Source organism: Xenopus laevis, chromosome 5L (assembly GCF_017654675.1).
Source record: "Xenopus laevis strain J_2021 chromosome 5L, Xenopus_laevis_v10.1, whole genome shotgun sequence".
In the NCBI taxonomy this organism is placed as follows: domain Eukaryota; kingdom Metazoa; phylum Chordata; class Amphibia; order Anura; family Pipidae; genus Xenopus; species Xenopus laevis.
Window position 1 is genome coordinate 67,350,465 of NC_054379.1, and position 27,121 is coordinate 67,377,585.

The window sequence follows — 27,121 nt, forward strand, 5'->3', positions numbered from 1 at the left end:
ATCCCAAGTCCCAATGGAATGGCAATAACTTACATAAGGGCAGTATCCACAGATGGGCGACTCAATGGAAGACACAGATGAAGATTTCGAAGAGGTTTAATCTTGCAGTGTAAATCTTAGTGACAAATTCCATAGGTCAAAACGAAGTAGCTTTACCAGGTACAGAGAGATAGATGCAGTGCATGCTTACAGATACTTGTCTGCAGGAATACTGACTATGGGAGGGGTGGCTACCTGGGCGGAACCAAACTACAGGGAAGAGAGAGGAACAAACTAGCTACAAGCAAACTTAGCTGATGAACATCATAACACATGCATGTGGGACACAACACTCCCCGCCTGAAATCTTTATATTTCATTAATATTATAGCAACATTAGTCTAATGTTAAGTTCATAGCTCAACAAATTAGTCCTTTGAAACCTGGAAATGAAACAAACAACAATAAACATAGCAATTACTGTATGTGTGCTTGAAGAAGTCTCAGTAGGTTCTCTTGACAGAAGTTCTTGTAAGACAACAAAGAACACCCCATCTTCAAATCAGAGAGGCCACAATATGTCAAACCTCAGCTGACTCACAATTGTAATCCAAGAGATAATAGTTTCAGGAGTCTCAGATCTTGCTTTGACACGGATTATAGATGACCATGTAGAGAATCGCTGGAAGCGGTGTGATCCAAGTGTTTTCTTCTGATGTATGGTAGTGTAAAGAATGACACTTTCAGGTCTGATTTCCTTGTCAACTTCGGAATCCACTAAGTTGAAATTATCAGCAGGGCTGGACTCGCATTGATCACATAAGAAATCTGGGGGCAATAGCCAGTTTGACCTTGCAAGTTCATTTGCTGGTAATGCTCTAGTGCCATGGTCTGATGGGTTCTGATCAGTTGAAATGTAGTGCCATTGTTGTGGTGTGGAGAACTTTCGGATACGTTCTACTCTGTTGCTGACATACACGTAGAACCGTCTGGTTTGGTTGTGTATGTACCCGAGCACAACCTTGCTGTCAGTGTAGAAGTCAAAGGAATCAATCACAGTGTCCATTTCACTCTTTATGGTTTCTGCCATTTCTACAGCTAACACAGCTGCACAGAGTTCAAGCCTTGGAACAGTGTGTCTTAGTTTTGCCAAGGAGAAATCCCACAGCAGGTCTATTATCAAGTCCAGAAAGACGAAGGTAGGCTACAGCTGCAATCGCCTCAACAGATGCATCTGAAAGGATGTGAATTTCCTTTCTTCTAGCAGAAGCTAGGGAGATGGATGTGTAGCAGCGTGGGATTTGGAGACTTTGTAGTGCCTTTAAGGAATTCTTCCATGTTTTCCATGTTTTCATCTTATTGTCAGGTAGTGGAGTATCCCAGTCTACCTCCTCCAAAGTGAGTTGCCTCAATAGAAACTTCCCTCTAATTGTGACCGGAGCTACAAATCCCAAAGGGTCTTAGATACTGTTGACTACTGACAAAACTCCCCTTTTGGTGAAGGGCTTATCGCAGGTTGGCACTTGAAAGGTGAATGTATCTTGCTTGATATCCCAGAGCAAGCCGAGACTGCACTGCATGGGAATGTCTTCAGAGCCTAAGTCAAGATTCATTAGGTTAGTGGCGCAGTCATCTTTGTCAAAGGCCTTCATTACCTTGTCGCTGTTGGAGGTGATCTTGTGGAGTCTGAGGTTGGCCACAGACAACATTTCTTGAACTCTTCGTAGAAGGTCAATGGCTTCTTCCTCTGTAGGAAGGGATTTAAGTCCATCATCCACATAGAAGTTTTTCTCCACAAAATGAAGAGCATCAGTTCCATACTCTTCTTCACCTTCTTGGGCGGTCCTTCTCAGCCTGTAGATTGCTACTGAAGGTGAAAGACTGTTCCCGAATACATGCACTTTCATGCGGTAGTCTATAACCTTGTCATTTAAGTCATTGTTCCTATGCCATAGGAACCTAAGGTAGTTTCTGTCCTGTTCACGGACAATGAAGCAGTGAAACATTTGTTGGATGTCGGCCATTACTGCTATAGGCTCTTGTCTGAATCGGATGAGCACTCCTATAAGGTTATTGTTCAAGTTAGGCCCGGTAAGGAGAACATTGTTCAAACTGACTCCTTGATATTGAGCACTCGAGTCAAATACTACTCTAATTTGACTAGGTTTGCGGGGGTGGTACACACCAAAGGATGGAAGATACCAGCATTCTTCACCCTTCTTCAATGGTGGAGCAGGTTCAGCGTAATCATTTTCTAAAACCTTCTGCATAAAGGATACAAAATGTTTCTTCATCTCTGGTTTCCTCTCAAAGGAATGTTTCAATGAAGCAAATCTGGAAACTGCCTGCTGACCAATGTTTGGCAGTCTCTCTCTAGGTGTACGAAAGGGTAGAGGGGCTACCCAACTGTTTTCTTGGTTTTGAGTGAATTCCTTATCCATGATCTTGAGAAACTCTTTGTCTTCAATGGCAAGTGCTGGTTTGTTATCATTACAAGTTGAATGAATACTGTGTCACCAATGCAATCCTCCTGGTGATTAAAGGTGGATTTACTGACACTGGTGATGGATTGCCAGTCTCTGGTGCTGTTGAATCTCTCCTTTACACTGTAATAAGGACATGGTTCGAAAAGAGTTTCGCGTCCATTAGGTTGGTAGCTCTTTTTGTTCTGTTTATACACACATTGCCAATGATAACCCAACCAAGATCAAGGCGCTGGGCATACGGAGCGTCATGGGAACCATTTATTTGCTGGCGTGCTTTATGCACCCTTAGAATGTCTCTGCCGAGCAAAAGAAGAATTTCTGCATTTGTATCAAGTGGTGGTATGTGTTCAGCTATAGCTCTTAAGTGTGCATGATGGAAGGCAGCTTCAGGAGTAGGGATCTCTTCTCTGTGGGAAGGAATCTGGTCACATTCAACAAGGGTAGGCAGTGGCAGTTCTATAGTACCATCAAGAGAAGCTATCATGAATCCATTAGCTCTTCTTCCGGACACTTCTGTAACACCTCCACATGTGCCAAGTGTATATGGTAGGGAATTTCCTTTAACCCTGAAGTAGTCAAAGAATTCTGACTTGGCAAGTGAGTGATTGCTCTGATCATCCAGAATTGTATATAGTTTCATGGCTCTTTCAGGCTGTCCGTTGGGATACACTCTGACTAGGCATATTTTTGCACAAGACCTGTCGCAAAGATCTTCTCCGCAAACCTCAGTGCATGTAGAAAAAATTGAAGTAGAGTCTGCTGTCTGATTTGCATTCTCCCCGCCATGATTTGTGGCAGGATCAGAATCTGCAGAAGAAGAGGTATGCTGGAGAGGATGGAGTGCTTGTACATGGGTATTGCTTCCACAATCTTTACATTTGATTCCAGCTTTACAATCTTTTGCAAGATGTTCTGTTGAAGCACAACACTTAAAGCAAATCCCAAGTTTCTTTAAAATTCCTTTGCGTTCTTGCAATGGTTTTTTCCGGAACCCATGGCAATTCTTAAGAGCATGTGGTTTCTTATGAATTGGACATTGGGATTTTCTGTATTTTCTACTTCTCTGCTCTTTTCAGGGTTAGCAACAGGATCAGGTAGCACATTAGTCTTTTTAACCGACATGGGGCCCCTATGACTCCTGGGGTTTATTCAGAGCAAATTTGTCTTTAGCGAAGTTTGGACTCGAGATGATTGACTCATTGAAAAAGAAGCTTGGATCATTCTTGGTTTCGGCAATGTTCTTGACAAAGTCACAGAAATAGAAAAATGGTGGAAAAGAAACTTGTTTCTCTTTCTTGTATTTCGAACCCACGGTTGCCCACTTCTCCTGTATTCCATACGGCAGTTTTGCCGCAATCGGATTCACACCATGGGCTGTGTCAAGATAGCTAAGGCCTGGGAGGTGAGGATCTGCCTTAGCGAGCTGTAGTTCAAGCAAAAGATCACTTAGTTCCTGAAATTTCTGATTATCCTTACCCAATATCTTGGGAAAGTCTTTCAATCTTTTAAGCAGAGCATCTTCTACAGCTTTTGGACTACCATAACTCTGGTCTAGGCGTTCCCAAGCTGCACGTAGACCTGCAGACGGATTGTCAACATGAACAGCCTTCAGTCGCTTCACAAGTTCTCTTGACTGGGGGCCTAGCCACTTTATTAACATGTCAAATTCTTCACCAGGAGGTATTCCCAGGTCATTTATGGCAGCCTTAAAGGTAGACTTCCATCCTCTATAATTTTCAGGGTGGTCATCGCAGCTTGTGAGGCCAGTGCTTGTGAGCTCACGGCGAACCATGTATCTAGCGAGATCTGACACATCGGCACATGGTGGCCTAGGGAAGTATGGATTTGCGTGAGGGTTAGAGTCAGGAACAGGTTGGAAGTTCGTTTTCTATAGCAGGATGTGATTCAGAAGAAATGTAATCAGGAAGCATATTGGTAACCTGAAAAGGTGATGGTAGCTTGGTTTGGATGTTGACCCCTGGCTTGACAGACTGATACTTAGTAGTCTGAGACTTGTGAGGCAAGGTACAGCTTGAGGGCCCATCTTGATGGGCAAAGGGACCAGAGGGTTTAGGGTCTTGCGTGGTCACAATACGTTCAGAAGGCTGATGTTTTAAAGGAGTGTCTGTGTCATCAGGAGCCTCAGAAGTGGCAGAGAAATTGGTGTTCTGGTTGAGGACATAGTTCTTAGTGCGCTCCATGGGATCTTCTGAATTTGCCATACTGACACTGTCTAAATCACTTCCAACAGCTTGTTCGAAAACTCTTAATTTCCCTTCTGGTGAAGCTCACATTTTCTGTCTAAGGCTTCAATTTTAGCTTTCTTGCGGGCAGCTTCTACCTCCATTTCTGCTTTCTTGTCTGCGAAGGCCTCTACATTAGCTTTAGTTTCAGACACCTTTTTACTTCTCTCCTGGTTCCGATAGCCAAACCTTTTTAGTTCTTCTAAAGATTCTTCTGTGTTAGTGCTCTTTAGGAATGACATGTACTTAGTGCAGAGCCTCTGGTAGCTTTCATATGCAGACTTGAAGTGTAAGAGAGTGCCCTCTAGTTGCAGTACTCTCTGGCTAGGCTGTGTGACTTCAGACATGTAATGCACAGTCCTCTCCCAGAGGTGTGTTAGATCAACTGAGAACTCTTCCATAGTAACTTCAAAGTTTTCTTTGGATTTCCAAGAAAGTTTAGTTATACGTTTGGGTCTGACACTTGCTTCTGTCAGTATATCTGTATTTTCCTCTTGCAGCAGATTGTCAGGCATTTGCTGATCCTCAGTGTTTTCAGCTTGGCTCAGAGGGAAGACTTGTTCAGCCATGAGTGTCAGGTTACAGGGAGCTGGCTGCTTGTGAGTTGATACAAAGTAACAGTTTGCAGAAGGCGGGAACAGGAGAGATGTTCTGCAGGGAGAAATGCTGCCTCTCTTTAGCTTCACAGTGCAGGCTGATGAGCATTATTCAGAATACACAGTTTATAATGCAGACACACAGTTTATATTCTCACTGGCTTCCTCACAGATTACTGCAGTGTAGCTGGAGTAGTTCTGACTGAGATGCTGTGTAAATTCTGTAATAATTTATAATAATAATTCTTTCTAATTTTAAACTCGCAATAGGCAGGGAGCTCATTTGCTGTAAATTTTGAATATACTTCACCGCCGACCACACAGTCCCACTGGGGGTGTGTCAAGGGTGGGATGGGCGATTGGCAACATAGTAGCTAATAACGAGAGTATGCTATGCCGTGAATAGAATCGCTACTGACAGGCTTTTGAAATTCATGATTACCTGTCACATTAGGGTATTTTCGGCAATAGCTGTGGGTTAATACGAGGGATACCCACGGCTTATCCTCAATCGACCTACCTTGTGTGTATATATATTTTTTTATCGTTTGGCACTCACGAGCAGTTTAACCCTTTGGGGAATTGAGTGCCAGCACTATTGCCATTTCGCTATAACTCTAGGAACTGTATCTAGATAAACCCCATGGTTATGCTTCTGATATGATCCTACTAAGCTGGTATACGATCAATTATCAAGCACTTGGGGCAAACTACCTAACTCAGCAAAATATGAGTTCCCCCTTTTTGTAATTTGAAATCACTTTTTGATTTTTCACCCTTGGTCTATTTTTAGTACATACCAATAAAGGTTAAGTTTTACTTCCCTGGTTCATGGGATTCATGATGTAATGAATGGGGTGGTGCAACTTTTTGGGTCATTCTTTACTCTCTACCTTATATTTAAATTCTGTAATATGCTGGTCGCAATGTACTGCGATCTGTAGTGTGACTAGCAGGGCTCTCAGGCTGCTGAATATCACAGTGATGACTGTATGGTCTTCTATTCGTTTTGACTATTCTGTTTCAGCTGCTGTAGCTATGTAATTACTGATCCCTAGACTATCCCAAGTCCCAATGGAATGGCAATAACTTACATAAGGGCAGTATCCACAGATAGGCGACTCAATGGAAGACACAGATGAAGATTTCGAAGAGGCTTAATCTTGCAGTGTAAATCTTAGTGACAAATTCCATAGGTCAAAACGAAGTAGCTTTACCAGGTACAGAGAGATAGATGCAGTGCATGCTTACAGATACTTGTCTGCAGGAATACTGACTATGGGAGGGGTGGCTACCTGGGCTGGAACCAAACTACAGGGAAGAGAGAGGAACAAACTAGCTACAGGCAAACCTAGCTGATGAACATCATAACACATGCATGTGGGACACAACACCAGGTATTATAGCCAGACCAGACGCTCCCAGCCCACGGCGCCATTTTGGAAGGTGCTATCCCATACCACTGCACACAAAAGGCCTTGCAAAGCTGCCAACACACAGACAAAGTATAGCGGAGCCCAGTGCAGCAAACAAGCGCAACGCATCACTGGTACGCACAAAGATCTCCAATCTGAATCTAAAGGAGCCAAACTCCACAGATACCTGTATTCTTTAAAGCCCTTACGGACCTGTGACAATAGGGAACAACACAACTGCTCAATTAAACACCATCATTCCACTTAACTGGCCCTCATTTCAACCATGGCCATACCAATACCTTTTTGTGCTAAGACCATGTAAGACTGAGAATTAAAATAGGCCCTGGCATTTTAGGTACACAGAGGCCCAAACAGCCCCCGCCAGCCCACTAACTTTCTATGGCACCTTATAGCAGCCCTTCTGGCATTTGTCAAAACCCACAGATTGCCAGTCCGGGCCTACATGCCACATTCACATTTGAGGTTAAACTGTTTTAACAAATCAAAACCAACTTAAAAAAAAGAGGGGGAAGGAAAAGAGAAAAAGGGGGAAAAAGGGGGAAGAAAAAAGAGAAAAAAAAAGGAGGGAGAGGGCAAATATTTGCCTAAACAATTTCTACCCATAACTATTAAACAAACCCTTCAAAAACAATACATTCGCTAACTATGGATAAATACATTGGACCCCAGCATCACAACCACAGCGCTCCACAAAGGTGGGCAAAAAGAAAGACACAAAACAACCTGCCACTGAAACAGCCTCCTCACCAAAACAGGCGCCGGCCTCACCAACCAGTCCCACGAGCCAAACAGAGATGGTAGCCACAGCTGACCTGATACGTTCTTGCCCCATTGCTAGACCAAAAATTATCGAGTATAAAAGAAACCCTAGAGGAACTTCTACAACAATCCTCTAACCAATCACAACATCTACAAGAAACAGAAACCAGGATCTCAACCCTGGAAGACAAACTTACAAAGGCTCAAAATCAAATTGATCTCCAACAACAGCAAATCTCCATCTTGGCCGATAAAGTAAACGATTTGGAAAATAGAAGTAGAAGAAATAACCTAATGCTAGTGGGCATTCCTGAATCAGTGAAGGGAAAACAACTGGATGATCTCCTTCTTAAATGGCTACCAGACACCCTTCAAATGAAACCAACAGAAATAGAGAGATCTCACCAAATTGGCCTCCCGCCTCGAGAAAATTCCTCTAAACCCCGCCAAGTAATCTTCAAGATGTTGAACTATGTTGACAATGAGAACATTCTGGAGGCATATAGAAAATATCACATTTGAAGGACACAAACTGCTACTCTTTCAGGACTTATCGGCAATGGTCACTTCCAAGCGGAGAGACTTCACTCCTATTTGCAGACACCTACATGAAACCGGATACAAATTCTCTCTGCTGTACCCTGCTAAACTCAGAGTACTGGAAATGGCAAAACAATCTACTTCGAAGGCCCCCGCAAAGCAATGAGCTATTTCCAAACCCTCAGGATCCCAGCAAAAGTCCTAATCCTTCCCCATAAACACCAATAACTGCCTTTACGAACTTGTGAAGATATACTAATTGGTGATTGGTAACCTGATTATCCAAGACAGTTAACCAATAAGAGATGCTAAGAAACACTACCCATGACAACGCTGATTATTCACATAGTCATGGTTTACCCCTCACCATCTGAAAAACTCTCCACAAAGGAAATACTCAAGGTTGTCTCATAACAAAAAACACACTAGACATTGACCCAAAACAAAAGAAAAACATCTTACATTTTTTCTCTGATGAACATACATGCGGCATGCACTGCATGTCACTACTTAAACATGTTGTTATTATTTTGGGTTTCTACATGTTTAACTTTTTCTTTCAGCCTAACATGCCTCTATCTATGGGCCAAGCATCTGGATGCTGCTCGCTAGGACAGATCCAGTTGCACCTGTATACAGATTTTCATCATCTTCATACCAGAAAAACTGGTATAGGTTGATACCATGGCACAATCTATCTCAACTATAAATGATATTAAAATCCTAATATGAAATGTGGGAGGTCTAAACTCACCCATTATAAGGAGAAAAGTCCTAGATATGTTAAAAAGAGAGAATCCTCATATTATATTATTGCAGGAAATGCATTGGCAGGCGGGAGACAGTACCAGCCTCATAGCTAATTGGTTAAACCACTGTATAGAGGCATCTTACACAAAGAAATAAAGGGGAGTTGTTACTGTCTTTAAAGGAGAAGGAAACCGACTTTCGGCGCATGCGCAGAGTAGATCCGTGCCAGTAAATGCTCCTACTACGCATGCGCCAGAAGATGCCGATTAATCCAGAAAGAAGATCACTCGGGGGAAGATGGCATCTGTGAACTCTGTGGACAGGACCTGCTCAGAGGGGTGAGTGACAAGTTAGGGGCATTTGCCAGGGGGCAACACAGGGGAGGGGGGAGGGCTTTTGCGCCTAGGGGGTTTCCTTCTCCTTTAACAAATCACTTAAACTGCATGCTATACAAACACATTCAAGGACAAACAAGGCAGATAACTTGAGGGTTAATAAAGGATAAGATACTGGACTTCATAGCAAATCATAATACTATGAGTTTGTGCCAGCATGGTTTTATGCGTAATAGATCTTGCCAGACTAACTTAATTTCTTTTTACGAGAATGTAAGTAGAGACCTCGATTCTGGGATGGCAGTGGATGTGATTTACTTAGACTTTGCTAAAGCATTTGATACAGTGCCACACAAAAGGTTACTGGTTAAATTAAGGAATGTTGGCCTGGAACATAGTATTTGTACCTGGATAGAGAACTGGCTAAAAGATAGACGACAAAGAGTGGTGGTAAATGGAACCGCAGGGCTCTGTACTAGGTCCCTTGCTTTTCAACTTGTTTATTAATGACCTGGAGGTGGGCATTGAAAGTACTGTTTCTATTTTTGCAGATGATACTAAATTGTGCAGAACTATAGGTTCCATGCAGGATGCTGCCACTTTGCAAAGTGATCTGTCTAAACTGGAAAACTGGGCAGCAAACTGGAAAATGAGGTTCAACGTTGATAAATGCAAGGTTATGCACTTTGGCAAAAATAATATAAATGCAAGTTATACACTAAATGGCAATGTGTTGGGAGTTTCCATAAATGAAAAGGATCTAGGGGTCTTTGTATATAACACGTTGTCTAATTCTGGGCAGTGTCATTCTGTGACTACTAAAGCAAATAAAGTTCTGTCTTGCATAAAAAAGGGCATTAACTCAAGGGATGAAAACATAATTATGCCTCTTTATAGGTCCCTGGTAAGGCCAAATCTGGAGTATGCAGTTCAGTTTTGGACTCCAGTCCTTAAGAGGGATATAAATGAGCTGGAGAGAGTGCAGAGACGTGCAACTAAATTGGTTAGAGGGACGGAAGACTTAAATTATGAGGGTAGACTGTCAAGGTTGGGGTTGTTTTCTCTGGAAAAAAGGCGCTTGCGAGGGGACATGATTACACTTTACAAGTATATTAGAGGACATTATAGACAAATGGCAGGGGACCTTTTTACCCATAAAGTGGATCACCGTACCAGAGGCCACCCCTTTAGACTAGAAGAAAAGAACTTTCATTTGAAGCAACGTAGAGGGTTCTTCACAGTCAGGACAGTGAGGTTGTGGAATGCACTGCCGAGTGATGTTGTGATGGCTGATTCAGTTAATGCCTTTAAGAATGGCTTGGATGATTTTTTGGACAGACATAATATCAAAGGCTATTGTGATACTAAACTCTATAGTTAGTATAGGTATGGGTATATAGAATTTTAATTAAAAGTAGGGAGGGGTGTGTGTATGGATGCTGGGTTTTCATTTGGAGGGGTTGAACTTGATGGACTTTGTCTTTTTTCACCCCAATTTAACTATGTAACTATGTAACTATGTAACTATGTAACTATGTAACTTCTATTGCTAATAGAAATCTTAAATGTCCGTTACATCGTAGAAAATATATATGCTCCCAATGATGCTAATCAAATTTTCTCCTACAAGTGCAAGTGCTTTGAACACAAGGAGAATTGATCTATCCTTGGTATTGATATTTAATAAATATAAAGTGTCAGGAGCCTCAATTAATGAATTCAAAATATCAATACCAAGGATAGATCAATTCTCCTTGTGTTCGAAGCACTTGCACTTTTTATTTATTAAAGAGATACTGTCATGGGAAAAAAATAAATTTCAAAATGAATCTGTTAATAGTGCTGTTACAGCAGAATTCTGTGCTGAAATCCATTTCTCAAAACAGATTTTTTTATATTTAATTTTAAAATCTGACATGGGGCTAGACATTTTGTCAATTTCCCAGCTGCCCCAAGTCATGTGACGTGTGCCTGCACTTCAGGAGAGAAATGCTTTCTGGCAGGCTGCTGTTTTTCCTTCTCAATGTAACTGAATGTGTCTCAGTGGGACATGGGTTTTTACTATTGAGTGCTGTTCTTAGATCTACCAGGCAGCTGTTATCTTGTGTTAGGGAGCTGTTATCTGGTTACCTTCCCATTGTTCTTTTGTTTGGCTGCTGGGGGGAAAAAGGGAGAGGGGTGATATCACTCTAACTTGCAGTACAGCAGGAAAGAGTGATTGAAGTTTATCAGAGCACAAGTCACATGACTTGGGGCAGCTGGGAAATTGACAATATGTCTAGCCCCATGTCAGATTTCAAAATTGAATATAAAAAAATCTGTTTGCTCTTTTGAGAAATGGATTTCAATGCAGAATTCTGCTGGAGCAGCACTATTAACTGATTCATTTTGAAAACATTTTTTTTTTCCCATGACAGTATCCCTTTAAGGAATCACTTTCTCTTATCTAGTTTCTAATAACCTTCAAGGAATACAATGGTGAATTAATTAATGGAGATAATAACTCATTACTAGGCACTTAGCACTTTATCATTTATTGAATTATCATATAATACAGATAATAGAAGCAATTTTGTTTGTATTGATTTGGCGTTTATTATAGAACAATTAATTTAATATTGATTTGAAGGGTTGCAAGTTAATGAATTAATTTCACAAGTTAATTGTAACCTTAGGGCTTTATAATTATTTATCTAGGAATATACGGGGTACTTTCTATCTTTTCCTTTTAATTAACTACATACACTGACCAAGTCAATCCCCTGTATAGGTCTAGAAAACAGTTTAGAGATATGTCACAGGTGTTCAATTTTTCTTTTTGACTGTTTACAGAAAAAGCACAATTAAACATCAACCACATACGTAACAAATACTTTAGAAGGGGAAACAAAACCGGTAAACTATTAGCGAAAATCATTAAACAACAAACCCCACAAACATACATTCATAAACTTCAGGGTAGCCAAAGCTGTATCACATCCCCTACACAAATTACCAAAACAATGGCTCAATACTTTCAAACATTCTATGCCTCAGAGACTGACAACCACAAAGAGGGAATCACATTTCTGCGAGAAGCAAACTTGCCTAAACTAACGGTAGAGAAAAGGAACACACTAGATGTGCCAATAACAGAAAGTGAAATCTTACAAACAATTAAAAGTCTTAAATTAGTTAAGTCCCGATGGGTTAATCAGGCATATCATGCACCATATTCCACATACTCTAGAGGAGTTTTGATCTTAGTGCGGAAAAACTTACAGTTCGAACTACTACATATCAATACCGACCACTATGGCCGATATATAATTGTGCACTGTAAACTGAACAATCAAACAATGATTCTGATTAATGTATATATCCCCCCCCTTTTAAAGCTGACATATTGGACTTCATATTTGCCAAACTGTCTACTTGCCCTGCCCAATATGTATCATGGGAGACTTCAATACAGTTCTGGATCCTGCAATGGATAGGCTGCATTCGCCTGTAGCGCAATTCTCTTTCCTTAGCCAATGGCTATTAGCCCTAGGGCTATTAGACATATGGAGACACAAGTACCCCAATGAGAAGCAGTTCTCCTGGCATACACCGGGCAAAGGGGCATTATACCGTATAGATATGGCCTTGGGATCTCCAGACTTCATCCAATGGGTAAAAGAAGTTGCATATGTCCCAAGAGCTCTGTCGGACCATGCCCCATTGTCATTAAAATTATGCAAAAAACCCCAACCTCAACATTTCCAGTGGAGATTATCCCCACTCTGGCTTAACAATGCTGAGGTGGAGGAAGCCTCTCGTACCGAGTATGTGAAGTACTGGGAAACAAACCAAAACACGGCCCATAGTAATGTAGTGTGGGAAGCCTCTAGGCGGTTGCCCGGGGCACCTTAATATCGGCAATTGCGAGAGCACGCACAGCCGCCAAGCAGGAGGTTACTGAAGCGGCAGAGAAAATGTTGCAAGGGGGGAGATGAGTTGAGTCATCAAGCTCTAATTCTTGCTCAGAGGAATCTAGAATTGGCACAAACCGCTTCCACACGCAAGAAACTGCTATATGCCAGCCAGAGGTCCTCTGAGCAGGGAGACAAAAATGGGAAAACCCTGACCTACTACCTGGCCAAGCTTGATAATCCCTCCACAATGATTGCTAGAATTAAGGATGCACAGGGCAACTGTACTCTTGATGCGGAAGAGGTAGCTGAAATCTTTGCCACTTACTATAAAGACCTCTATACTACACGGGTAGCCTACACACTAACAGAGCTTGAACAATTACTAAAGGGCATGGAATTCCCCAAATTAAGCCAGGCGGAATTTCTTACTTAGACGGTCCCATAACCTTGGGGGAGGTGGCGACAGCCATGAGGAGCCTCTCACCTGGGAAAACCCCCGGACCAGATGGTCTGCCGGTGGCGTGGTATCGTCTTGTCTTAGTGAAGAATTGGTACCTAAGCTGCATACCACGCTTTTGGGTGCAAAAGAGTCAGGCCATCTCCCACAATCCTTTTACTCAGCCACTATAATACTCATATTTAAGGAAGGAAAGGACCCTGAAGCGTGTGAATCCTATCGGCCAATATCCTTACAAAACACAGATGTAAAAATATTAGCATAAATCCTGGTTCAAAGACTGAACGAAGTAATAACCTCAATAATACATCCAGACCAAACAGGCTTTATGCCCAACAAGAGCACAGCTATTAACCTGAGACGAATATTTTCCCACCTTCAAATTGACCACGCCAATGGTGGTACCAGAGTGATTGCCTCACTAGATGCCACTAAAGCATTTGACTCTGTTGAATGGCCATATCTGTGGAAAGTGTTGGAAAACTTTGGCATAGGGCCTAATTTTATATCATGGGTTCAATTACTGTACCGCTCACCTACAGCTCGCATACAGATCAACAGAACTCTTTCCAGGGAATTCCCCCTCTCCCGAGGGACCAGACAGGGATGCCCTTTGTCCCCACTGTTGTTTGCCCTAGCAATAGAACCACTAGCTATATTAATCCGACAGTCCCCTAGGGTGATAGGGCTTAGAACAGGAAGGGTAGAGGAAAAAATAGCTTTATATGCTGATGATGTTCTCTTATTCCTAGCAGACTCCAATGGTTCTCTTTATAATGCACTACACTTAGCAGGTCAGATGGGCAGGTTCAGCGGGCTCACTATATACAAGGAGAAATCCATTCTTTTTTCTCTTGAGACTCCTGGGCCAGTAGGTGACATACAAGGTCTAAAATGGGTCACAAGGTTCAAATACTTAGGTATAGGTATAACACGGAAAGCGGATGAATATGTACATGAAAATTTCGAACCAGTGTTGCTAACTTTTAAGACCAGAGCAAGTCAATGTGAGAAACTTCCACTCACTGTTTGGGGCAGGATAAACTTGTTTAAAATGATATCTCTGCCTAAATTTATGTATGTTATGCAGCACTCCCTGACCTGGCTTCCCCCGCAACTACTGTATTTAAGCGTATTGATGATATACTATTTCCCTTTATATGGGCCCACAAAGCCCCCAGGGTTAACAGACAAACGCTAATGGCTCCACTGGACTGTGGTGGTTTAGCGCTCCCACATTTAAAATATTACTACTATGCTACGCAGTTAATGTACAAACACAATTCGCTTGCACTGAACCCTGAGAATCCACTTACGACACTGCATGCCACTATGGTGGGATCCCTCGAATCGTTGAGAAATGCGCCTTATAGGAAAGCCAGAGACACCCCTGAACTGCCACCCCTATTATCGGTTCCACAGAAAATATGGGCGCTTGCCACTATAACAGTATCCAAGTCAAACCCCCAACCTTCGCCAAATGCACCACTTTGGAGAAATTCTAATTTTACAAGTTTTGCACAAATGCCCGATTTTCATTACTGGCCCAAAGTGGGAGTCCGACATTTGAAGGACTTAGTAGTGGAAGGACTTTCCCACCCTGGCTCAATTAAGAGAGTGCCTGTCAGCCCAATATACAACTATTCCGGTATTTCCAGCTGCGCCATGTGTTTATTTCCCAATTTGGCTCTCTAACACCTAACACAAGGACCTCATCCTACGAAAGTAGATTGTGGGATCCAGACCCAAGCAAGCTAATTTCTGTAATATATAAGTCCCTGATTCCTAGCCTGGGGAAACCCTTTGACAAAGCAAGGAGTAAATGGGCTGTTGACATGCCCCATTTGAGTGATGAGATGTGGGCAGAGGCAACTGAGGGGCTATATGACTATCTAATCTCCACCAAAGATAAGATGGTGCAGTACAGAATAATTCACTGGACATATATCACACCACTAAGGCTAAAAGTAATGGGTAGGAACCCTACCGCATTATGTCCAAAATGCAATTCTCCAGACTCAGGTTTCTTCCACTTGCTATGGGCATGCCCTGTGGTACATATATACTGGGCAGAGGTAGTGCAATACATTAATGAACAAGTCCTTTTACCTGGCATTCTGGCCCTGGAGGTATGCTTGCTGGGAGTGTTAGAGGACACGGTCCCACTGATTAAGACCCGCACCCTACTAAAATCACTGTACTTCTATGCCAAAAAACATGTGGCAATGAAGTGAATGAGCCCCCTTCCCCCACAGGTTCAACAATGGGTCAGATTAGTAAACAGTATCCTGCCAGTTATAAAACTAACATATCTGGCCAGACGGTGCCCCCAAAAGTTTGAAAAGGTTTGGGACCCCTGGCTGGATGTCAATCCAGGGGTAACCCTCAAAGACTATATAGGAACTCGCCTCAAGTAATTACTCTCCCTATGCCACTTATTCCCCTCTAAGTTTCCTCCCATTGACTACTGGAACGTGTCTTACTGTATACTCCTGATGTGTATAACTTACTATTGCCCGTTAAACAGGTCATTTTATTTGTATGGTCATAGAATCGCAATTTTATGTTTGTGCTGTTGTGTTGTGGCCCAGATGGCTTCAGCGCTGAATTTTACAAAATTCTAGCACCTGATATCACTTTAACACTTCAACACTCCAGACACTCTTCAACAACACTCTCTAAGGTCTTCCATTATGGGCAGAAGCAAATGAAGCACGAATAATTCTCCTTCCAATAAAAGATAGAGACCCACAATCCTATCGACCTATCTCTCTCTTAAAACAAGATTTAAAGTTACTCTCAGAAATCATGGCAGATAGATTACAACTAATCATACCTAGAATCCTGTCTCCAACCCAACTAGGCTTTACAAAAGGTAGACACTCAGTGAAAGCCAGCCACCAGATCCTAGCCTCTATATACATACACAACATAGGAAAACATAAACATGGAATACAATTAAATCTAGACGCAGAAAAAGCATTAGACTACTCAAATTTCAACACTTCGGTCATCAATTATTAAAACTTTTCCGTAACCTATACACTTCCCCATCAGCTTTTCTCAACATAAATTCCGATAGATTCCCCATAAGAAAAGGGACCAGGCAAGGCTGTCCCCTGTCCCTTCTCTTCTTTAACATAGAACTAGACCCATTACTTAGGCACTTTGCCCAAAACCACACATATCAAGATCATACCATAGGACAAACACAATATAAAATAATAGCATTCATAGATGATATCTTCTTATTTATAAACAAAACAAACCAGGACATTCCTGTTATCATGGAAACTATCAACAGATATGCCACCTTTTCAGGCCTAAAAATATGATAAATCAGAAGCCATTAAATGAAAACACACTATACAAGCAGACTGGACACAAGACATCCCTTTTAAAAAAGCACAACATCACATTACCTAGTTAGGTATTAAATTCATGAAGCACCACACAGATACTTACAAAATAAATACAGTAGTTAAACCATATCCGATATCCAGAGTGACCTAGCAAATTGGAAGACACTAAGGGGCAAATTCACTAAGCCGCGAAGTGCCGAACGCTAGCGATAATTCGCTAGCGTTTGGCGCTGGCGTAGTTTCGCTAGTGTTACTTCGCAACCTTACGCCAGGCGAATCTTCGCTAGCGACGAAACTACGCAAATTCACTAACTTGCGCAGTGTACTGAGCGCTACCTTTTACGCTAGACTTCCTTCGCCACCTCAGACCTGGTGAAGCGCAATAGAGTAGATAGGGATTGTTTAAAAAAAAGTAAATTTTTTTTCTAAGTCCCAAAAAAACGCTGGCGTGTTTTCTACATGATGAAAATTTTTTGGGGCTCCCCTTCCTCCCCCCTACATTTCCTGACTCATGGCAACTTACCTAGACAGTGGGCACATATGTAGGGCAAAATAAAATTTTTATTTGCTGATTTGAAGGTTTTCTAGGCATTTGTAGTGCAGATCCGTGTTCCTCCATTGAAATTTGAATTTCGCGCCGTATGCAAATTAGCCTTCGCTAGCGTAACTTCGCTTTATATAGCGAATCAACGCTAGCGCAACTTCGCAACCTTACGCTACCCCTGTGCGCAACTTCGGATTTTAGTGAATTTGCGGAGCCCTGGCGAAACTACGCCTGGTGAAGTGCGGCGAAGTTGCGCCTGGCGCAACTTCACATATTAGTGAATTTGCCCCTTAAGTCTCTCATTTTTGGGAAGAGCTTACCTTATCAAAATGGTATACTTTACAAAATCTAGATGTTCCCTTACTATTTAAAACAATCAGATGAAAAATGAATAAACAAAATATTCAGAAAGTTTATTTGGGGGGGGAACAACCACGGATAGCCTTTTTCAAACTCCAACACCCCAAAATAAATGGAGGCATAAATTTCCCAAATGTGAAAGACTACACTGACACATACAGCAACATAGATTTAGAGCCTAAAATCATGGGAACCACATACTTGAACCCTTTGATCCATCTTCCACCTCAGGAACTCATACCTATACAAAAAGCTAACCCTCTATTTATAAACACATACAAAGCCTGGAGGAATGTTCGCCACAGATGGAAAGCCACACTATCTCTTTCATTATATTTACCATGGACTGGTAACAAAGATTTTCCAAGTGGCTTACTAACAAACATCTTTAATAATGGGCGCAAAGAAGGCATCTATCTTATCAGTAGTGATGGGCGAATTCGCAAAACTGCGTTTTTTTTACGCCGACACCCGTTTTTCTCGCCGGCGTCCGTTTATTTGGACACCGGCGACAAATTTTTTGGACGCTGGCGAACTTTCACCAGCGAATTTTCGAGGCCGTTTCCTGGCGAATAAATTCGCCCATCACTACTTATCAGAGATATACTTACCAAAAACCTAACTGTTGTGACATACTCAGATCCATTGATAAATGATACTCCCTTTGGAAAATGGTCAGATCAACCATCACCACAGCCGATGTTGTTAAACTTCACTCCCATTTTATGAGAATAATAACATCTAGTCAATACCAGATCATGGCCTTACAAATATTACATCAGTCATACTTGACCCCCTTTAAAGAGATACAAAATGGGCATATTATCCATCTCAACATGCCTGAGATGCTCAGGAACAGAAGCCTCATTAATACACTGTATATGGTCTTGCCCAATTATTAATGCATATTGGCAGTCAATAACCAAACAAACCTTTGAGCCCAACATAGAATGGGCCCTATTTAGCAAAATCAGGGGACACAAGAAGTGTCTAAAGCTAATAGAGCACTAGCAGAAAGACTAGCTGCAGGACTGGCTTTCCCCTACCCACCATTTATACACCTGGTTAAGAATATATTACCTATGGACTGGTTGGACTATTTCATATGGACTGGTTGGAAGCCTCCATAAATAAAACTGTTCAAACTGTTTTTTTAACACTTGGACCACATATATGTTAAGCCTCCCATCTGACAACACACAATATCCACTTTCCGTTACACCCCGTGGTATGACTTAGAATGCTTACGAGGCACTAACCCATTAATCTTAGCAACAATGACTCCAACATGACAAAGACAACATCTGCCTCCCAGGATCCACCAGCATACAGGTGATTGTGGATGTCATACACTCGTTATATTTAGGACAAACAAAGGGCATATTCAATTCTAGTTTAACCATTTTGTTAGTTTTGTTATTATTGTTTTAAAAAGAAAATGAATCTCCAGCACTTATTGATTTAGGTGTGGTGGTAACTATAGAAGTGTGAATACAGCCACCCCATCTTAACAGATCTTAGATTTCACCTAACATATCTTCCTTTTGCATGTATTCATGTATTAAGTGTGTTGAAGAAACGAACATTCAAGACCTTTTGTATAAATCAATGCTTTACTAGATTTACTGTACATTTACTGTATATACAATATTTAACAACATGGCTGTATTTTTACAGAAGTAAAATAACATGTTTATATGTGCTGGACTTCCAATAAAAAAAACAAAAACCTGAAGAAATCGTATTTTATGCTTAATAGTTGTGTGTGTGCGGGTAAACCAAGAGGAGGAGGCTGCACAATTACTGCCAAAACAATAAAGGTATTCTAATAAGAAGCACTGAACTGATCCCATTTAGAGAGATTACAATGTGATCATTTTATATTAAATCAAAATACAAAACACAGTAAATTACTATAACTTTTCTACTGAATTTTAATCAAGAATTACATGGATTACTCCAGAACTGCAGTAATGTAAAATAATGGTATAGATTTCTGTAGTAAATCAAAAGTTTCACCATTTTTAATTTTGCAAAGGATGATACCTGCTGATTTCAGAAATGGTAATAACTAGTATTTATCTATTTTCTTATATCTGCCCAATGACTGACAAAGTTATCTAGAGATTAGAATAACTGCATTTAAAAACTAATCATAAGTACAGTAATTACTAAGGTAAGTTAGACAACACTATGGGAAAGGCAATTAGATATGCACAACTGACAGATGATTAGTGTTAACATGGGTGCAGAATGCTTGGACATGCTTGTCTCTGACTGAAAGAAAGTTTCGGCCAATGACAAAAAAGTGGGGGCTGGTATTGTGCATATCTGTATATTTCTCATTGCCTATGAGGAATAAGCAATGATACAGCTGGCCTAAAGAAAAATGTTTGCTTTAGTTTTACTCTTACTACAACTGCAATGTGCAAAGTGTAATTTTTTGCTGCAATTACAATATTTTTATCCACAATCCAGTGTTTTCCCCATAATTTCAGTATAATTGCTTCCATAAGAGGGTAATGCTCTTCATGGGTGTCCGAAGAAAATTTTCCAGGGTAGGCAAGGAGGCAAAGGAATCACATAAATTACTTTTACCAATATTTTGGTTTCAGAATCTACAAAGCTTTTATATAATGTGGCCTTTTAGGGTTATGGAAGATACCACAGTAAAACACACACACAGTCATACACACACAGATTCAGGCACACACACAGTCACACACACAGATTCAGTAAGACAGACACACAGACTCAGGCACACACACATAGTCACACACACAATCACACACACACATAGTATTTGTACCTGGATAGAGAACTGGCTAAAAGATAGACTACAAAGAGTGGTGGTAAATGGAACATTTTATATTTGGACCAGTGTTGTAAGTGGAGTACCACATGGTTCTGTACTTGCTTTTCAACTTGTTTATCAATGACCCGGATGAAAACATAATTATGCCTCTTTATAGGTCCCTGGTGAGGCCTCATCTGGAGTATGCAGTGCAGTTTCCAGTCCTTAAGAGGGATATAAATGAGCTGGAGAGACATGCAACTAAACTGGTTAGAGGGATGGAAGACTTAAATTATGAGGGTAGACTGTCAAGGTTGGGGTTGTTTTCTCTGGAAAAAAGGCGCTTGCGAGGGGACATGATTACACTTTACAAGTACATTAGAGGACATTATAGACAAATAGCAGGGGCAGGGGACCTTTTTACCCATAAAGTGGATCACCGTACAAGAGGCCGCCTCTTTAGACTAGAAGAAAAGAAATTTCATTTGAAGCAACGTAGGTGGTTCTTCACAGTGAGGACAGTGAGGTTGTGGAATGTACTGCCGGGTGATGTTGTGATGGCTGATTCAGTTAATGCCTTTAAGAATGGCTTGGGTAATTTTTCGGACAGACACAGCATCAAAGGCTATTGTGATACTAAACTCTATAGTTAGTATAGATATGGGTATATATAATTTTTGTGAAAGTGTGGAGGGGTGTGTGTATGGATGCTGAGTTTTCATTTGGATGGGTTGAACTTGATGGACTTTGTCTTTTTTCAACCCGATCTAAATATGTAACTATGTAACAGACACTTATAGAGAGCTCTGTAGCCTTATCAAGTCTTTAACATAAATAAACAAATAGTGCCTTTCAGTCTGTCCTGCATGCCAAATGGCCACACAACTTCCAGATAGAAGAGGACTGCCGTGATAAAGATAAAGGAAGTGGGTAGGGGCAAAAGCTGTTTGAGTTTCCTGCTGCCTTATCTTTCTTTTACTGCTGCTGCTTTGCTCTCCTGCCCATTAAACTGCTCGGCAATATTTTCATTTTAACTCTAACGACTCGGTCTGCGCTTGTCAAAGTAAGCTGCTCTGGTATTGTAAATCATTGCACTCTGCCTGACACTGAGCACTGAGTACAAGTCCAGGGGGGAGGGGCAAGTGCCCCCCCTTGCCCCTATTTGTGGACGCCCATGATGCTCTTTTAGTGTTATTGTTACCATTGCTTTAAAATAAGGGCACGTACACATGTGCTGTGATGAAAATCAGAGACAATTGCACTGAAAAAGTAAGGATGGCATCAGCTCTGGTGCTAGGCATCAAAATTACATCTATGCACAATACTTATATTGGCACAGGTCTCTGTGGTAACCCTGAAACTACTATCACTTGAAATTTGTAACAGATGGCAGACTAACGGCAGTGGTACTAAGTGCAGCTATATGGAAATGCAAGGAGTATTTTCTTTTCAAATGCATTATTCATCATGAATGGCCTCTTTAAAGAGAACTAAACTCCAAAAATGAATATGGCTATACATGCCATACTTTTTTTTTTTTCACAAATGTTTTTATTTGTTTTTCAATATGCATATAAGAAAAAAAAAGAAACAAAAAGGAAAATAAAATAAGGTAAACAGTCAAGTACAGATTCGAGTGTCATAAAGCAAGATAGACAATAATAATCTAAAATCTAGTCAAGTGATCAGGAAAAGGGGGAAATGGATAGGTATACCCCTAATTGTAGATATTGAAAGTTACTCACGATGGTATTACCTGTAGACGATAAGACAGAGCATTAAGGTTTATGATCAAGATAGGGCGGTAGAAAATAGTTGGTTAAGATGATGACTCCTGGGGGGTCCCAGAACAGCTGATTGTTGCGGATTTCCAACGGATCTTAGCAGTTGGTTCGCCTCACGGACAAGATCGGTCCCCAGCAGCAGCTCCCGTTCATACCACGTGGTAGTTTGAAAAGTTTGGATAGTGAGTAGTTTTGTAGGTGGAGTGAGGGTGTTAATGTAAGTTAACCAAGTGTCAAAAAAACGTTCTGTGTTTTTCTCCTTATTCGTTAGAGTTTCAATCCAGTCTAAGTGGAATATGTGATGCAGTTTTTGGCGCACCAAAGATAGAGGCAGAGGAAGTCGGGATAGCCAGGTATGTAAGATGGCCTTCCTGGCTGCTGCCTCCAGCCTCTCCGCTAAGGCTTTCTCCGGCTTGGAGTTGTGTGGGGTGGTTTGCAATTTGCTAAATATAGCCCATGTGGCGTTAACGGTAATCGATTTCCCCGATAGGTTTTCCCAATAACTGGCGATTTCCTTCCAGAACTGTTGTATAAGAGGGCATGACCATAGACAATGTATCATATCGGCTCTGGGCGCTTCGCACTTCAGGCAGCTATCTGAGTGTGTTGTGCCTATATGAAATCTTTTTAGAGGTGTGAGGTAAGCATGGTGTAGCAATTGCAGGGACATTTCCTGGTATGTGCTAGCAGGCAAAATTTTCATCATTTGCGTGTGATGCCGAAGAATATCCACATTTTCAGCCTGCGGGATGATAAATTTCCATTTCGTAAAGGCCATAGTGGTATTATTCAGATCGACAGTAGTTCTAATTTGTTTGTAAATATGTGCGGTGGATCTGATAGTATCATGTTTTGGCCACAATGAGTCAATTGGGTTGGTCTTATCTTTGTCCGTTAGTTTGGCCCATCGTCGTGTGACGAAATGTAAGAGCTGGAGCAATGAGAATTGGTGCATCTGCAGGAATGGGTACTTTTGAAGCAAGGCCGAAACTGGTAGGACTGTGTTGGTAGGGGTAAGCACGTCTTTAATATTCTGTAAGCCTTCCGTTTGCCAAGCTCTGAAAACCAGGCTGTTTAAGCCCGGAGAAAACGTTTTATTGTTGAGCCAGGTAAGATTTATCGAGTTAAAAGGAGATAAGTTTGCTTTTTTCCGAATGGAGTGCCAGGTTTTATATGTGTGGATGAAGAGAGGATTTTCCTGCATGTTTTTGGGGATGTCCGGGAGTGGAGTGTGTAATAGCGAGTTAAGCGATAACCCATCAGACAGGGCAGTATCTAAAGATATGGTGGTATATATATTCCGGTGGTGGAGCCAGTCACCGACATATCTAAGAAGGGCAGCATCATTATATTCCATTATGTTGGGGAGGTTGAGTCCACCGTCATGTTTCTGGTGTTGGAGTGTGGTAAATTTTATTTGAGGACGTTTCTTATTCCATATAAAGGTCCTTAAAATGTGTTGAAGTCTTTTGTTGTCAGTCGTGGAGATACGATAGGGTAGCATCTGTAACTTGTAAAGTAATTTAGGGAATAATGTCATTTTTAATAGATGAATCCGTCCTGAAAAAGTTAGGTTCGTGTGTAACCACTTCCGAGTGTCTTGTTCAATTTGGTCAATAGTGCGTCTAATGTTAGATTTGTATAAGTCTTTGTGGTTTTGCGTGAGATGGATGCCCAGGAATTTTATATGGTTTTTGGCTTTTTTAAATGGGAATGGATTGGTCCAATCAGACGGAGTGGTATGTTGCAGGCGTAGGGCCTCAGATTTCCCCAAGTTAATTTTGAATCCAGCTATAGTGCCAAATGTATCGATCTTTTGTAAGATTACTGGTAATTCAGTACGGGGTTTATGTAAAAAAAGGAGAATATCATCCGCATACGCTATCAGTTTTATCTGTTGTGTGCCTACTTGAATGCCTTGAAAGGTGTCATTGTTAAGTAGGTGTCTCAGTAAGGGGTCCAGAGCTAAGTTAAAGAGCAGTGGCGAAAGGGGGCAGCCCTGTCTAGTGCCTCTCCGTATTAGAAATCTATGCGAATTCAGTCCGTTCGCCGTGACATGGGTATAGGATTGGGAATATAAAGTTCTAAATAGGTTGAGCATGTGTATGCCAAAATGTTGGAATTTAAGTAATCTTTTGATGTGAGTGTGCGTTATTCTATCGAAAGCTTTATCTGCGTCTAAATTGATTAATATGCCATGTTTTCTCTTTTCCAGGTTGCATTGATACATAGTAGCAATTGCTGTCCGGAGATCTTGGACTGGGTATCGCCCTTTAAGGAATCCTACTTGATGAGTGGTAAGTATGTGTGGGAGAATGAGCTGTAACCTGTCTGCCATGATTTTAGTCAAAATTTTTAAGTCCTGGTTTAATAGAGATATGGGTCTATATGAGTATGGGAGAGTGGGGTCTTTCCCCTCTTTTGGGATTAATATGATCCGCGCCTCATTTGCCTCATGCCATAGGGGATGGCCTTGTAGAATATCATTAAAGAGCGTGGTGAGTAAAGGGGCAATCTCTGGGAGGAGGATTTTGTAATATTCCGCACTCAGACCATCAGGGCCTGGGGATTTTCCATTTTTAAGATGTCTTATTGTTGACATAATTTCTTGTTCAGTTACAGGAGTGTCTAGGATCTCCCTATCTTGTACTGAAAGCTTAGAGAGTTGAGCATCATGCAGGAAAGAAAGACCTTCCTCCGGATGATCCTGGTTTTCTTCGTAAAACTGTTTAAAGTAAGATTCAAGTTCCGCTACAATGGTTTCAGTATCTCGAGCCCAACCCTCCCCTGTCTTTAGTTTCTTAATGAAATGGGACGTGGTGTTAAGCTTGGTCAATCTATCTAAAAGCCTGCCCGGTTTGTTTCCCCATCTATAAAATCTGTTGTTTGTATGAGTAATTTTGTATTGTGCACTGTCATGTAAAAAAGTGTTAAATAAAGCCTTGGTGTCTGTGTAGTTTTTCTTGTCTTCCTCGGAGTTTGTGCGTTTAAAGGCTTTATAGTGTGTTGTAAGTTCTTTTTGCAAAGAGGTATATCTGTCCCTGAAGCACCTTTTCTGTTTTATTAAGTATGCCGTAATATGGCCTCTCAGAACAGGTTTGGAAGCTGCCCATAGTAGGTTATGATCGTCCCAGTGCGGCAAATTATCATCCAGGTAATTCGCCCAATGCTGCTTAAGGTAAGTTTGGAAATCAGTATTTTCAGTCAGATAGGAAGGAAACCGCCAGTTATGTGATGCCGTTTTGGAAACAACCTGTTTCAAAGTCAAAGTGACAGGGGCGTGGTCAGTAATAGCTATATTGCCTATTGTGGCGTCCAAGATGTTAGAAATTTGGGATTCAGCCAAAAAGAAATAATCAAGTCTGGAATGTGTCCGATGTGCCCCAGAATAAAACGTAAAGTCCTTGGTGTCGGGATAGGTGAATCTATATGTATCATGCAATTGTAAAAACTCACAGAATGTATGTAATGGTGTGATCCTTCTGCTCGGGTAGCTGGAGGTGGTATCCGATCTGTCCATGAAGCGATCCCACACTGTATTCATATCTCCACCTATTATCTGATTAGTGGGTCCCCAGGAATCAATCCTTTGCATTAACTCTGAAAAGAAAAAATTGTTTTCGTCATTTGGAGCATACACATTAATTACAGTATATTTCGTGTCTGGCGTTTCAATATCCACAATCAAGTAGCGACCATTTTTATCTTTGTATGTTTTAGTCACAGAGCCATGTAATGATTTACTCAGTAAAATCACCACACCCCTGGATTTAGTCGTATAGGAAGCTGCAATTTGCTCCTGTATCCAAGAGTCTCTCAAGATAGTCTGGTCAGTAATTTTCCAGTGTGTTTCTTACATGCCATACTTTGATTCACTTGATAAAGGGTATTATACCCGAAACATGTCGTGTTGCCACTACTCAGAATAAAAGTTTTTGCAGTAATACTGCTGGATTTTTCTTCAATTTTGTATTTCAATAAGCAGTTGCAGCACAGAGCAACCATGAAGGAATTGGACATAACCCTATTGATATTTGTACTGACCACCATCCCTTCCTTCTATTTGAAATGCCTAACTTTATATACTGAGCTTAATGAAGGAGTGTCAATAACACTGCACATTCTCAGCATGCTTCGAGCTGTTAAAAATCTAAACTTTGGGGTCATTGCAAATCATCAAGCAGAAAATGAGGTTGGTCTGCATATAAGCTGATGCTACTGGGCTGATTATTAAATTCTAGTGCAAATTCTGCTGGTTTCTGAGCTAACGTGATGAGAATTTGGCATAATAACTAATTATCATTGTATTGTGTTGTCTATATTCTCTATATATAGTATATTGTGAGTAAATCCCTAAGCTGATGTAACTGACAGCAGCACAGAACATGAAAAAGAAGGGCTACTGGGGGCATCTTCGGAAGCAAATATCTCCATTGCTAAAGGGCTGTGGTTGCCTTGGGCTGGTACAGAATCCCAAAATATATTATTTACCCGTAAATATCTTTGTTAAGCTGTAAATTATCCTTTGAGTATTCCCAAGTTCACTAACCAAAATCTAATGTCTAATTCGTTGCCATGGGTTACTGCACCAGGACAAACTTAGTTCTTTTGTTTACATATTGTTATGATGCAAGATGAGTCTCTTTAAGACTATGATTTTCATTAAACTTGCCTGTGGTTATAGTAACTAGTCAGTTTAGGGTTGCCACCTGCCCGGATTTCACCTGGACAGCCCAGTTTTTGGAAGGACTGACCATGTGAAAAGTGCCTGTCTGGATTTCCAAATTAGGAAATCCG